This window comes from Thermobia domestica, chromosome 14, assembly GCF_964235325.1.
Source record: "Thermobia domestica chromosome 14, izTheDome1.hap1.1, whole genome shotgun sequence".
Lineage (NCBI taxonomy): Eukaryota > Metazoa > Arthropoda > Insecta > Zygentoma > Lepismatidae > Thermobia > Thermobia domestica.
Window position 1 is genome coordinate 20,598,573 of NC_137467.1, and position 13,411 is coordinate 20,611,983.

Here is a 13,411-nt window from a genome sequence, read left to right on the forward strand (position 1 = left end):
AAAGAAAAAGTATACCATACTATTTTCCGATCGGTGTAAGCAAGAGATACCATACTATTTTTCGATTGGTATGGTAAAATAGTATTTTTCCATACTATTTTACAGTAAATTATTAATTATATGTAAACTTTGTTATTTTTAAGTGATTGAAACGAGGCAATCTTACGATGATGTTTTAAGAGTTGGTCATTTGGGGGGCCAGGAACTCATTCGGGGGGGCCGGGCCCCGATGGGCCCCCCCTTGGCTACACCCCTGGTCTAGAGGTACCCTATCGTAAAGGCAAACACAAACTTAAGTAATAAACACTTTTTAGGATACCATATACATAGAAATGTTGCTGTTCGCCCTCACAACCTAAGAAGCAATACTAAAATTTATAACGTTAATTTCGTTATATATTACACTCCCAGGTCCACTATTTTATAATGCTAAAAGCCAATGATAGTAGCCAACGGGCACTACTTATCGTCATAAATTGGCATATATTCGAACTAAAACTTACCCTATCAGTTTGAGTTCTTATCTTGTCAGCAATTTCCTCATGCAACTGACGACAACTGTCATTTGTCAATTGAAATCGATCAAGAAACTCTTCTTTAGCCATTTATCAAAGTGATCGATTCGTTGTCTGATGATTTTTCTAGGCTCGCTATATATTGAACAATCTCCTCATCGTCCTCTGACAGCATCAACAATTCTTCGATTTCGTCCATGATTCACTACACGACAACTAACAGGTAGTTGATAGGTGTTAACAGGCAATTGAACTTCCTGTCAAAGTACCAACCAGCTGATAGGGTTTATCAGCCACCTGATTGTTATCAGGACATTGTAGAACACTTATCGGAAAGATGTCAGGAGGATATTTATATCAGACAGATATCAGAAGATGGTAGGATTGGCCCTAAATGGAACAAGCGTTCACTGTTGCTGGAGAATTGAGTTCTTGTATTTGACAACATTCAAGCAATTCATGCTGGGACTGTCCATGTGACCTTAAAGTAATGCGACCTAAACATGATTGATGAATGTAGTATTCAAATAGAAAGTCAGTTTAGTAAATTTAACTACCATCATCAAGAAATCTGTTTCCATTTATTTTAAATAATATCGTTATGACAAATTTTGACGCCCCTCCAAACTTGCCACCTAGTGCAAATGCACGTGTTGCACATATGGTAGTTCCGGCACTGGGTATAACGTCCATACATTTTCAACAATTACCTGAAAAACGGCACACTATTCGGTTGTCCCATAAGTATGAGCCTAACTCATTGTTACAAAAGAACTGATATTTTATAACTTCGTTCGGTGTCTATAAAATCAGAAACTACTAGAGATAAGAGAATGAAACAAAAAGAGATAGGGAAGTGGCAGGTGGCTGCATCATGGAGCACTTTTTTCCTTGCCTGTAGGGCCGTCTAACTGGGGGCTCGGGATTCACTCGAAAATTTTAGATAACAAGGTATATCATTCGACATATCATTGGAAAGATAATGAAAAAGCAAACAAATTTTGTAGCAAAATTGGGTTAAAAGAGAATTACCCTGGCACCGTATTTTTCAAATGTTTCGGGGTTTAAAATGTAGATTTCGATTAGCTGTGTCCAATGATACCACATTTGATTTCTGGAATCGACAGTTTCAAGGTCAAATTTGGGGTAAAATATAAAAAAGTAGGACCATTTGGGCAATGCGGACTAGTTACCGCTTGAGACGAAATGGAAGTCATTCGATTCGTATTCACACGTACATGAATAATTGATATGTCATTTTCCGGAAAATTCTATTTTGACCCCGAAAATGAAAGAAAATCTGGAATTTTGGATCTTGGATTTTCGTTAATAATCGGATCAAAATAGAATTTTCGGGAAAATGGCATACCAATTATTCATGCACGTGTGAATACGAATCGAATGACACCCGTTTCGTCCCAGTTGGTCACTGTTTGCATTGCCCAAATGGTCCCACTTTTTTATTTTTGACACCTAATTTAATCTTGAAGTGGTCGGTTCCAGAAATCAAATGTGGTATCATTGGACACAGCTCATCGAAATGTACATTTTAAACCTAAAAGAGTTTTAAAAATTACTGGGCCACCGTAACTCTCTTTTAACCGAAAAATTGTTTCGCATGGGAGGCATCGGTTACGAAATGCCCACCATTTAAATCTGAGTTGGAAGCCGCGGTGGCTCAGTGGTAGAGCGCTCACCTCTAGTGTTTGGGGTCCCGGGTTCGATCCCAGCCCCGGCAAGTGAACCTTGTGGTGGACAAACACCGTGTGCGTGGGTTTCCTTGGGTTCTCCCGTTTCCTCCCACTTTCTACATTCCACCATTTCATTCATTACTCATACTCATTACGGCATATGCGTGGGGCGTAAAACTCAAAGATTTCATTTCATTTTTAAATTTGAGTTGTTGCACAATCAGATAAAACGCTCAGTGCTTATAAATCGCGAACAGCTGAAGATAAACATATATGAAACAAAAAGTGAAATAAACAATGTTCATAGTTTCAGGGAAATTTCCCTAATCTAGGGAAATTTCGTAGGTAAATTTAGTAAAAGGAAAAAAGGGAATTTTTCTACACAACGTGAAAATCCAATGAAATTCTTGCTCTGGCTGATTGGCCAATATAAATGCTTAAATGTTTCTTTATTCTTCAGAAATAAATCAATACGATAGCAACACTTTTTGTGTGTATGCATGTGTCTGTGTTCAAAGTATTATAATTTTCACTCATTGTTGATTGGGTGTATTTGTGTGTATCTTTTTGTAAAAGGAAGTGAAAGAAAATGTAAAAAGAATTTTATGAATAAAACAAATGTGGTTGACACTTCTCTTAATATAGCTAAATTAATCTTATCACATAACTTCTGTCATAGAAATTGATCACCAAATAAACTAGGGAAAATTTGATGAGAAAAAGGGAAAATTTTGTATCAGTCGAGGAAAATTTTGTATCAGTCGAGGTTAATTTTGTATCAGTCGAGGGAAATTCTGTACCAATCGAGGGAAATTTTGTATCAGTCGAGGGAAATTCTGTACAGTCGAGAGAAGTTTTGTATCAGTCGAGGGAAATTTTGTATCAGTCGAGGGAAATTCTGTACCAATCGAGGGAAATTTTGTATCAGTCGAGGGAAATTCTGTACCAATCGAGGGAAATTTTGTATCAGTCGAGGGAAATTCTGTACAGTCGAGAGAAGTTTTGTATCAGTCGAGGGAAATTTTGTATCAGTCGAGGGAAATTCTGTACCAATCGAGGGAAATTTTGTATCAGTCGAGGGAAATTCTGTACCAATCGAGGAAAAATTTTGTATCAGTCGAGGGAAATTCTGTACCAATCGAGGGAAATTTTGTATCAGTCGAGGGAAATTCTGTACCAATCGAGGGAAATTTTGTATCAGTCGAGGGAAATTCTGTACAGTCGAGAGAAGTTTTGTATCAGTCGAGGGAAATTTTGTATCAGTCGAGGGAAATTCTGTACCAATCGAGGGAAATTTTGTATCAGTCGAGGGAAATTCTGTATCAGTCGAGGGAAATGTTTCTTATGGAAATCTACGAACACTGATAGGGAAATGACATAGGGTGCAGTGAATGGAGGGTACTTACTGTTTGTCCCACTTGTTAAGTAACATTATTATTTAATTTTAACTCTATGTTAAAAACTATTTTGTTTATTACAAACTAAATACAACTATTTTTTAAAAAGCAGTTCACAGGATTCCAGGACACAAATGTCATTTTGGCAACACTGTAATTTCTATGGATGGCAACACTAAAAATTCTTCGAGTTCAAATTTTTTGTTGTAGCATAACATTATTCATGATTGTGGTATGTTGCATTTCATTACCTCCTTTTACTTATGAAAAACAAGAAAAAGAAGGATTGTAAAATTTTGTATATTTTTTTAGTATATCGCTCTTAAATTACAACTTATAGTAGGTACATGATTATTGCGAAGACAATATTTATGCATACGTTATAAAATATCAAAATATAATATTTATGTTATCGAGAAATGCTATTGGATTGTGAAATTTTATCTTATGTGATATAAGCTGCGGTAAACACGTTCAGAGTTTCAAGATATACGACTAATATGAATTTTTTGAAAATATTTACATTAACAGAAGTGCTTACATATGTTTTCGATGTTCTTAAATTTGTTCTTGGTGTATTTCAATCCATATAATCCATGTCAGATAGTTGATTTATCCTCTCTACCATTTTAACAATTTACTCCAAATCCGATGGAGTTGACGTAACACCAGGTGAAATAGTTTAGTACATTGTGCCAAAGTTTAGCACAACTAGTGTAACGCAAAATCATTATGTTGAATTAACACAACTTTTTTTTTGAGTGCATACAGGTATGAGATGTACTCCCATGCGCAAAAAAAATTGCACGTATACTGTAACTCAAGATTTTTTGCATTTATTCCATTTTCCTTACGTTTATGGGTAAAATTCAGTTATTAGTATGTGGAGATAATAGAAAGCAATTCATCTAAGGAGATATTTCCAAAAAATATAATAAAATAATAAAAATATAAGCAAAAAACAAAATTATGCCCGGTTTTGTGTATACTGGCAACGATGATTTCTAGGGATTTTTTCAGTAGCAGATCACAATTGCGGAGGGAATTCAGTAGGGGAATCGAGAAGTTGGATCAAGGAACTGGATAGTGGACTGGATAGTTGCATTTATTGGTTAAAACCTAGTGTGTAGATTGCCTGCCAAATTTAAATTAGCTTCTGTAACTAAGATGTCGTACGAAAATATAGAATTAAACAGAAAAACTCTTATCTTAAGGTTCGAAGCGATACGCACCATGGTTATGAGGATAATTTCTTTTAAAAAAGGAGCTAATACCATGTAGCCTCAGTGGTTCGGTGGATAGAGCGGCGGAGTCGTAGTTATTTCATTATTTTGACACCACATCGAATCCCATCCCATCCCATTCCATTTTTTTTTTTTACAAAACATTATAGGAAGTGTTTAATTTTGATGTTAATAAGAACCGAAACAATATAATAAGGAAATAATTTATTGGTAGTATCCTTTAATCGACGTATTTATTCAGTATTAGAATACGTGTACTATTGGAAACATATTGTTTTCAGTTTATAGTCTTGCATGTTACTTCCCGTTCTTGAACAGCAGACAACTCACTTCGGGTTTGTGTGTCAGGAAGAACATACGCGACCTTGACAGTCTGCCCACTCTTACCCCTTGTTACATCGACCTGATGTTAAATGATCGTTTATGTGTATGTGTGTGTGTGTGTGTGTGTGTGTGCTTGTTTTTTGCTTTTTAGAGTATTGACTTTCTCTCCTTTTTTTTTCATATCCACAAGTGCAAGAATACTTTCGTTGAACGTAACTAAATTATACAGATCTATGTATACGGAACACGAATATTTCCAAATATAGAATGAATATGAACGATAATCATACCATATTTCTACATTATATAGTAGCGTGAAAAACTGATATTAAAATGATATAACAAACAGGCATAAGCTTTTTTTTCTAGCATGGCAACACAATAAACGCAACTCATTAAATTTTGGGAATTACAAATTATCACCTTACGTGTCGTTGTATTCCTATTCTTTCTCACGTTCAAGCGACGAAAGAAGAAATTGTAGTAATAGTGATAAAAATCGAATTCGAGATTTCAATGAATTCAAGTTTCACGCCCCCACATATCGAAAAAGTGATTTTGATGTCTGTCCATCTGTTCGTTTGTTGGTTCGTCACGGTTTTACATGCATTCAAATATACTGTTCGACGTATCTGGACCTAAGTCTAGACATGAAGTTTTTATAACACTTTATCGTTTCGAAGTCTATATTCTCCGACACATAAAAATAAGGGTAGTTTCCTGAAGGATAAAAATTTAAAATAATTAAATTGTTTCAAAAATAGCTGTAAAGATTTTGCTTATTTTTTTTACAAATATAGTTTGAATCATTGCTCTGAAAAAATACGTAAGGTGTAATTTACTGTATGGGATGCGTTTTTTCGAACAATTTTCTCAATCACATTTTATAAATAAATGTATCATTAACAACCTAACAATATGACACAACTCGTTCGTCCTGTAAACATTCAGAAGGGTAGTTTAGCCTACTCTTCGACGATTTTCCCATTAACGCCTGACCCAATTTTGTTCATATTTCATAAATGTCACATAAATAACCTAACGATACGGCATAATTCCATCATCCTAAAAAGCTAGAAGTGGTATAATACTTTTCGGAGTAAGATTTACCCTACGATTTTGTGGAGAACGACTCAGGCAATTTTGTTCGTATTTCATAAATAGCATAACTCGTTTGTCCTGAAAAGATACACAAGGGATATTTTATTCTTGGGGATGACTTTTTTGACGATTTCTCAGAAAGTACTCAGACGCTTTTGCTCATAGTTCACATACAATTATTTCCTTAATAATTCTAATATATGGCATAAGTTATTTCTAACAGAAATATGACCAATGGGTACTTTACTTTTGGACATAAGTTGCTTCGAACAAAGTTTTCCAAAACACATTATTTTATTCGCATTTCCCAAATAAATGTTTCAGTAATAGCTGCAGCCTAACACGAGTCAGTTTAAGAAATTCGAGCGTGAAAATTCAGTGCGTTTCATCCGTATCCATTCTTAAATATATTTTTAAATGTTACACCTAATCACAATTTTCCTAACAAAATCGAAACTTCTATTTAAATGTGCCTTGTTGTTGCCAAATGGTTCAAGTCCATTGGTTCTGGATTTGATTCCCGGTGAGAGCTAGTGTATTTTTATCCAACGTTAAGGTATGGGTAATAAGTAGGTGCAAAGAGAAAAGTGTTGAAACAAGCCTAACCAACCTAAGAAATAATACAAAGAAATAATACAATATTACGAAATTATAGAAGAAACGTTGTTAGTATTAGATATTTGCGTGTGAGATTGTCCAACCGATGACTGTCAACTCCAAAGGTAAGAAAGTGAAACATCCAATATTTTTTTCTACCAGGTTAATCAGTGGTCTCTAGGTAAACCTATCCTACTAGGAAGTGATTGAGATACCAAAAAATGTTGTAATCGCTGGGAGACATGTTAGGAGAATACATTGGGTGAGAGACTTTAATTCATGAATAGTCTGCACCTTCGTTGGTGTATTGAAGTGCGTAGGTGGTGTGTGTTTAGCACATCGGGTTCCTTTGTTGTTAGTCCCAGCTTTCTAGACCGGATGCAGTTATTCCCGGTAGAAAATACCAAAAAAAAAAAAAAAAAAAATCTATTACTATTAAAGTAAATAATTACACTCATTCCCTCAATGTGATACTTGTTTGTTTAATTGTATACAGAGAGCTGATCCGTGGAAAAAATCGTTCATAATAATAAATAAAATAAACTCGACAAATATTCTTGTAAATAATAGGTAAAAGTTTGCGTCACACTGTTCATTTTGCTGGGCACGCCAGTGTGCCACGTTATCCGGTTGTGGCACACTGGAATATAGGGCATGGCTTTCTAATTTTTCCCAACTATTTTAACTGCTTCAATTGAAATGAATTTATAATAATAAGAGAGTGAATTTAGTCTTCTTATCCTTCGATTTAGAAATAAGGTCCGCTAGAATAGTATATATAAAAATAATAATACTCAGAATTTTATAGAGTGGTTTGTTTTATTCGAAATGACATACTTCCTGCAACTGTTTGGGTTGGAATTATTTGAAATCAAATCTTTAAGTTTTACGACCCACGGTTATACCGGCTAGGCTAAAGGACACGGTGATGATGAGAAATGAATGCAATGGTGGAATGAAAAAAAGTGGGAGAAAACGGAAGAACCCCGAGAAAACCAATGCACATGGTGTTTCTCCACCACAAAATTCACTTGGTGCGAGCTGGGGTCGAACCAAGGATCCCATGCACCAAAGGAGAACGCTTTATCACTGAGCCACCGCGGCCCCTCTGAAATTATTTATAGGAGAGAGTGACTACTTTTATGAAAACTTGATATCGAACACATTTGTTTAAAAATACCAGCTTTTTGTGAAATATTGCTTAATATTCAGGAAAACCTAAGTCACTAATAAAATAATAATAATAATAATAATAATAATAATAATAATAATAATAATAATAGTTATTATTATTATTATTATTATTATTATTATTATTATTATTATTATTATTATTATTATTATTATTATTATCTTAAATTAAAAACTCTCTGGACCTAGTGCATTGGCACAATTCCACGAATCAAAAAGAATGTGTTTACTTATCATATAAGTGTAGAATAGGGTGACCAACCGTCCCGTAAAAACGGGATTGTCCCGTATTTTCAGCACCATTCCCGGTGTCCCGAAAAATTCTCCCGGGACGCCAAAATGTCCCGTATTTACGTACACTCGGTACGAAAAAACTTTCGAATCGCTAAAACTTCCTAATTTATATTATTTTTTCTAAGCTATGTGATTATATTGGAGTATGTCGAATTACTGAGCAACGTCATTACGACGTTTGCGATATTGGATGTGGTGGCTGCACTGTTTTCCCTCCTATGCCTCCCCACTCCGCAGACGACAGTGCAAAGGGCTGAAAGTCTTATGAAGAACAATGTAACCTGTTTTTAGTCTCTGTTTGTGCGCATTGAGGCGCTGTCATCAGTGTTTCCGTGATTTGACTAAGATGTAACATACTACGAAAGGGTAACAAAGGTATAGAAATATAAAAGTAAAAGTAAAAAGAAAATCAATTGTAAGTGAAATAATGTTTAAAAGTAACAAAATGCAAATAAAAGGAGTTGGAATACGATGCTGATCCGATGCTGAGAGTAATGTAAATCCTGTCGGTGACAGATTTGAGCGCTCATATATTTTTAGTAATGTTTTTCAAATATTTCATTTTTTAGTTGCTGATAGTTACTTGTTATTTAATTAATTCCAGAACCTTTTAAATAGGTTTTAAAACTAAAAAGTGTAAATTTACTCTTTTTTGTGGGGTTTACAGAGAGAGAGAGATAGGAAACGGAAAGGCAAAAATATATATTTAGGGGAGAATTTATCCAGAAATAAAAGGTGTCCCGTTTTTTCTAGTTGACGATTTGGTCACCCTAGTGTAGAAGGACTTAATCCCTGTTGCTTTCAATATAAAAAGAAAGTGTCCAACTGTCAAATGATATGCTACATAAAATGCCCTATGCAACATAATGTAGTATAGAGTCATCATTCCAGGTTGTCTAAAGAACACTTTCGTTTTAGCAAGAAAGGAAGAAAATAGAAAATACTGAGTTTTAACCTAGTAGAAAGTTTGCAGATTTAAGGGAAAATGCACAGAGTTGTTGGATATAAAATGTAGTTCGGATTAATGGAGTAAGACACCGTAAATATTTTATTGTTTGAAATATACTGGGAGTGACCAAGCCATTACATATGGAAATATCGAAAGAGATACGCTAATGGTGTTAGTTGCAAACTTTTTTAGAAATGAAAAAATTAAGGAAATCTCTAAAACTCTGATATCACAGATCCAAATTGACTGACTGTTAAGTAAAACTGCTAAATCTGAGTAAAGCAAAAAAAAAAAAAAAAGTATTAATGACCTGTGTTAGTTTCAGACATATCACTCTCATATCAAAACTACGATAGAAGTAAATTATGAATAAAGGTGAATTCACAGTTCTGGAATACCAACAAATGATTTTGCTAGATGTAACTTTTCAGAAAACTTTTTTATAAGGCTTTAGATTTATTATTATTTTTTTGTTTGTTTATTAGCTTCCCCATGCCGTAAACGTCGCCAACTCCTAGTGGCTCACTTGCCGGTAAATGGCGATCGTCGATATAGCGACGCGTCGAAGGATTGCCGCTAACGTGCCACTAGTGGCAGGGATTCGTCGAGTCGAAGCAGATATCTAGAATCGGGGGTATTGAAGTTACCACAACGTAAGAACGAGGACTTCATTTTGATATTATTATTTTAGGGGAATAATTTTGTGGTTCGTTGGCGTTCCGTCGCTTCTCTGCCGGTGGTGGTATAATTTTCAAAACGGAAGTGGGACCAATTTTTGGCTGCGGGACCGCCAATTTTTGGGGACATGTCACTAGTTGCCTATCGGTGGTCCACCGACGCTTACGGCATGGGATTGTCCCCTCACGAGTGAGGCAGATTGTAATCGACCAAGAGTGTTTTGGAAAAATGGGAAACATCTTCCGACTTCGACTTCTGAATAATCCGTTTAGGATCAAGTCGAATCAAGGCTGCGCCACGGGAAGGTAGAACAAGTGAGGCAATCGTTCCAAGCACTACGCTCGACAGCTTCCGTCTCATTCACGACTTAGACTCTTCAGGAAAAGTAACAAGTTTATTGCTTGTAATTTATTCTTTGAGTCAAAGTATTTTGCAATAAACCATCGTTTTGTAAGATATTATTACGATTGTATATTATTAATTTCGAAAATTGTATCATAATATAATTTCCCATCATGGATTTGAAAAAAATCAAAGTTGGAGCAAAGAAAGATCTCCGATCCACATGTCTCTTCATGGAAGTCTCATCTTCATTATTGACCCTTAATTTATTTTAGTCCTAGGCAACGCGAATCGACGGGATGGCTCTAAGTGAAAACATTCATTTAGATGGTTAAGTAATCAGGAAATTCCTGCTGTTATTTCACGAAACACAACAGATCTTGAGGAAAAAAACAAACAATTTTGCTTACCAGGGGGAGGGAGTAAATCATCTGCTTACGTTTGCTTAACTAGGAAGAAGGCAAGGGCGCCGATCCTGGGGGGCCGAGCCCGCTCAAAGCTCATGTAGGCCTCCTTTGTATTTATGAATATACAATATTTGGCATTATTTGAGTGTAATTTGTCTTAAAATCCTCATATATATATCTTCTGCATTTGAATGCCCCCCCCTCCAAATTTAAAGAGAAATTGGCGTCCTTGGAAGATCTAGTCAAATGAATAAAAATGTGATAACGTAATACTTGAACAACTCTATCTAATGGAGGAAAGTAAATTAGTATTCAACACTTCTTTCAGTTTTAAGCATTTCAAAGATTCTCGTAATTTAGTAGCGTCCCGGATTTGCATTTTTGAAGTACGGGAACTTTATCTATACCTTAACGTGGGAATCGGTTTCGGACCATGCACTTAAGCCGCTTTGCCATAAGAGGCACAAGGAGTTTTTCTTTCGATTTCCTCAGGAATATTGCGAATGGTATAACTTTTAAAACTATGTTTAAAAAAGAATACACATCGACATAATAAGATGATAATCTGATACCTAGGAAATATATTGAATTGTTTTTAATTTGTTCTCACGCTTCCAAATCAGTACTTATGCTTTTTTTTTTATTCCAGCCTTTTAATATAAGCATTTCAGACTATTGTCTGTTCTAGGACGATACAATTCTAGTTCATGTATATGCTAGCTTTGGAAATACAGTCGAGTTTCGCTTATCCGACATAAACAGGCAGGCAGAACGCTGGATAATATGGATGTGTTAAGAAAAGACCTATTAAAAGTAAAACTTATGATATAATTTTACATATTACGCATCTAATAATAATGTTTTATAACAAATAACTGCACTGCACTGAATCAGGGACGTATCCAGCGTGAGGGCCTGAGAGCTGTCTCTCTCCGAAACTCAAGCACTTTTTAATAAACTTGCCTTTACCCTTTTGAGGTTCTTTTATATCAGTTTACTAGTAGTCAGTGTCCAAACTTTGGGCAATGTGCTGTTGTCTTGTTATAATTCTAAGAACATACCATAATGCCATTATACCAGCAGGTGGAATTAAAGAACAGTTTTAAATAGGATTAACATTTCATTTCCGTTCTGTTTTTAACTTTAATATATTAGAACGATACACTCCATGTCTTCTTGCTATTTTTGTTATGTGATATACGTAGCAGACAGTTTTCTTTAGTTACATTTCTCTCGAAAATATGTTTCATTTTGTTTGTGCTATAATGCAGTTTCCAAAATAAACCGGTTTATAAATGAAAAGTAGGAAAAAGTTTAAGAGAGGTACAGAACTGTTGCATTATTATTATTATTATTATTATTATTATTATTATTATTATTATTATTATTATTATTATTATTATTATTATTGATATTTAAAAACATTAGAATTACGTGCTTACGAGGATTCGTGTTGGGCCCCCTCCGAATAGAAAACCTGGATACGTGTCTGCACTGAATGATAGACGTATGAGTCAAGGTGTAGACGGGCGCGCTAGGCGATAGACTCCACAGCATGAAAAATAGATTAAGACCACAACTTGCAGATCTTCTTGCCGATTGATGCTATTTGCAATGATATATTGGATCATATGGTATGTGGAACAAAGGATGGTCGGATAAGCGAGACCATGGTGTATTGGTGTTTCACGCACCTAAACCTGTAAAATGTTTGTATAAACAATTATCTTTCACTCCCTAGCTGAATTTGTGGGTATGATCACACACCTTGCCTCATAAAGTATAGTCTTATAAAGAAAAACATATTTTTTTAAGCTAAATCCTAAAGAAAAGCCAACTTCATTTTTTTTTTTTTTTAATAATGGCAAACTACTGCACTTCATCACAATAAATCACGTTTGGTACTAAGATGTCTTTTTCTGTCCGTATATATCCTTCACACTTCGTTGGAGACTAAATTGTTTTTTCCCCAAGAAAACAGGATGATAGAAGCTATACAACAGCATGAACAGAAAACATTAGCTATTAACAATAGTTCTCTAATCCTGGATAAATACGTCATTACAGCAAAATATCAGTAAGTTGTCCTTATTATATTGCTTCGGTTCTTATTAACATGAAAATTATAATGTTTTGTAAAAAAAAAAAGAAAAAAGAAAAGAAAAGAAAGAAAAGAAAAAGAAATGGGATGGGATGGGATGGGATTCGATGTGGTGTCAAAATTATAAAATAACTACGACTCCGCCACTCTACCCACCGAACCACGGAGGCTACATGGTGTTAGCTCCTTTTTTTAAAGAAATAATCTTTATAACCATGGTCCGTATCGCTTCGAACCTTAAGATAAGAGTTTTTCTGTTTAATTCTATATTTTCGTACGACATCTTAGTTACAGAAGCTCATTAATATTTGGCAGGCAATCTACACACTAGGTTTTAACCAATAAATGCAACTATCCAGTCCACTATCCAGTTCCTTGATCCAACTTCTCGATTCCCCTACTGAATTCCCTCCGCAATTGTGATCTGCTACTGAAAAAAATCCCTAGAAATCATCGTTGCCAGTACACACAAAACCGGGCATAATTTTGTTTTTTGCTTATATTTTTATTATTTTATTATATTTTTTGGAAATATCTCCTTAGATGAATTGCTTTTTTATTATCTCCACATACTAATAAC

At 34.9% G+C, this 13,411-nt stretch overlaps 2 protein-coding genes across 2 annotated transcripts in view; one reads left to right on the plus strand and one right to left on the minus strand.

Annotated features, from left to right (window-relative positions):
- The window catches only part of Ir76b (Ionotropic receptor 76b), a 510,549-nt gene that overhangs the window by 330,014 nt on the left and 167,124 nt on the right, over positions 1-13,411 (minus strand). The gene's annotated exons all lie outside the window — the stretch shown is intronic.
- LOC145669568 (uncharacterized) overlaps positions 1-13,411 on the plus strand; it is a 169,162-nt gene that overhangs the window by 125,827 nt on the left and 29,924 nt on the right. The window lies entirely within an intron of this gene.